This window comes from Triticum aestivum, chromosome 3B (assembly GCF_018294505.1).
Source record: "Triticum aestivum cultivar Chinese Spring chromosome 3B, IWGSC CS RefSeq v2.1, whole genome shotgun sequence".
Taxonomy (NCBI): domain Eukaryota; kingdom Viridiplantae; phylum Streptophyta; class Magnoliopsida; order Poales; family Poaceae; genus Triticum; species Triticum aestivum.
Genome location: NC_057801.1, coordinates 289051077 through 289053657, shown reverse-complemented (window position 1 = coordinate 289053657; position 2581 = coordinate 289051077).

Sequence of the window (2581 nt, the reverse complement as noted above, 5' to 3'; positions counted from 1 at the left end):
CCGGAGCCTAAGTCTCTTTCGAGCATCAATATCATTCGTGTCGAACCTCTTCAGTCTTTCGTAAATTATCTCAACCGATGAATTCTCGTCTCGTTCGTCATTCTTCATCTTTTTCTTCTCCGGTGAATTCAATTCTAATTTTTGGTAGTGATTATATTCTTTCCCTCAGCTCAAGTGTCTTCCCTGCTCGTTCTCCTCTTGCCAGTTTATCATTCTGGAGTGTTCAAGACACTTCAGGAGATTCGTCTGTGTTCGAATCAATTCGAGGTTGTCACCTCATTCAAATATTTCAATTGTTCCGGTGCATCATCTATCTTTTCAAGAATCCTTTTCAACGGTGTTATCTCTTCAGTGGGCCCTAACCCACAGGTCTTTTCCCAGGATCTTACATGTTTCTTCTAATTTCCCCGGAGTTATTCTCAAATTCTTTTCAAAGCGTGACGTAAGAATGGATTTCATCAGTCACATGCCTTCTCCAAGATCGATTTCAAATCATTTCATTGTTGGCTCAACCCCTTCGCTTTTCATTCTCCCAAAGTATCTCAGTAATTTTGGTGTTGTTTCTCGTCGTCATTTGAAGACCGAAGAAGAGTTTTTCCTCTAAATCTTGCCCGTCCTCTCGAAGATTCGTGGTTCTAGCTTCATGTTATCCTCTCGAATTATCCCATTTGTCAGATATTCTTTTCTTAATCATCCGGAGTATGTCAGAAGTTGTTTTCCCATTTCTTTTCATCGGAGGTCATCGTTCCAGAAGAATTCTTCGTCCTCACATTTCAGCTACCGTTATCCAGTTATCCCGGTGCTTCGTTCAAGAGTTCTTTAATCAGCTTGTGATCTCTTTGTTCTTTTGCATCTAAGTCCCCTCGAGCATATTCGTTCTTCTAATTCTTCCCGGTGATTATTTCTCTTTTGTCAGTCATTTCCAAATTCTAACGGTGGTTCATTGAAGACCTTCCTAAAGGTGGCGCTATGTCACTTCTCAATCCTTTTTCAAGAAGAAGAATTAGTATGCAAAATCCATTGCTTGTCATCAATTTAATTTGATGAAGGGTGAGCATACAATAAATCTTATTCCTATTTCCTCGAGGTGATTCAATCCTTTTCTTCGGAGTTTGTTCTTAATGAATAAATTCTAGTCCAAGTGTTTTCATCTTTTCTTTTCCGGAGTTTAAATTACTCCGCCTTTTTGTTGGAACCTCCATCTAAATCATCGCAAGGCTCATCTTATTCTTTCACCCTTCTTTCTATCTCATCATCCTTTTTGTTACCGGAGTTCTTCATGGTGGTTCTTCATGATTTATTTCATTCTTCAAGAGTTCATCAAGATTTTGTCGGTGGAGTTCAAGTATCTTTTCTTCTCACGTCTCGAAGCGCAAATAATTCTTAATTTTCTTCTAAAGTGGAGTTTTGCATTTCTTCGTTCTTCTCTGTTATCCAATCATTTCCGTTTGTGGCCGGTTATCACCTCATAATCTTGAGATGTTATCTATAAGACCGCAACAAGCTTCTTCTTTCATTATTGATTTTCTCAACAACTCCATTCAATCCTTCTAAATTCTTTTCATTCAATTCTCTTTCAATTCTTTCCGGAGGTTTTGTGTCATGTCTTCATCAAGTATCATTCCATCCTCTCTAGTTCATATTCTAGTCTTTCCATGTTGAGCTGGAGTGCTGCCTAAATCCTTTTCAGCCTTATTCGTTTCTTATCTCGTTCTAACCGGAGTGCTTTCATAGTCTATCTGATTTAGTGAGTTTTCGATTCGCGTCATTCTCGTCGTTCCTCTCTTTTTCTCGAGTGCTCTCGATTCTTTGCTTCATCTCTTGAGTTCTTGTTTCACCTCATCCCTTTTTTCTCTTCCGTCTTGGTCCTAAGATCTCGGGACGAGATCTCTTGTTAGTGGAGGAGTGTTGTAATGCCCCGGATCCGATGCGCCAGGTGTCTGCCAGTTATTCGCCATTGTCGCCATGTCATTTGCTTGCGTGTTGCATTTTATCATGTTATCATGTGCATCTCATTTTGCATACGTGTTCGTCTCATGCATCCGAGCATTTTCCCCGTTGTTCGTTTTGCAATTCGGCTCTCCTGTTTCCTCCGGCGTCCCCCCTTTTTGCCTCTCTTCGTGAGCAGGTGTTAAACTTTCTCGGAATGGCCCTAGGTTTGTGAGGAAGGCTTGGTATAGCACCGGTAGACCGCCTATCAAGTTTCGTGCCATTTGGAGTTCGTTTGGTACTCCCACGGTTAACCGAGTAGCCCGAAACCCCCCCCCTTTCTCCTTGCAGACCAACACCCTCCCAAAGTGGCCCAAAACCCATCTAACTCCCCTCCATGCTCTCGGTCGTTCGATCACGATCGTGTGGGCGAAAACCGCTCCTCATTTAGACTCTGCTAGCTCCCTCTACCTATATATTAGTCCTCCTCCCCCGAAAACGCAGACGAAACCCTAGCCCCTTCTCCACCGCGCCGCCGGACATGTCCATACGCGCCGGACATGTCCGCCGGACACGTCGTTTCGCCCAATCAGGGCATGCCACGTCACCTCCTCCGCCGCCTCAGCCACTCCCGCGCCGCCACGTCACCACC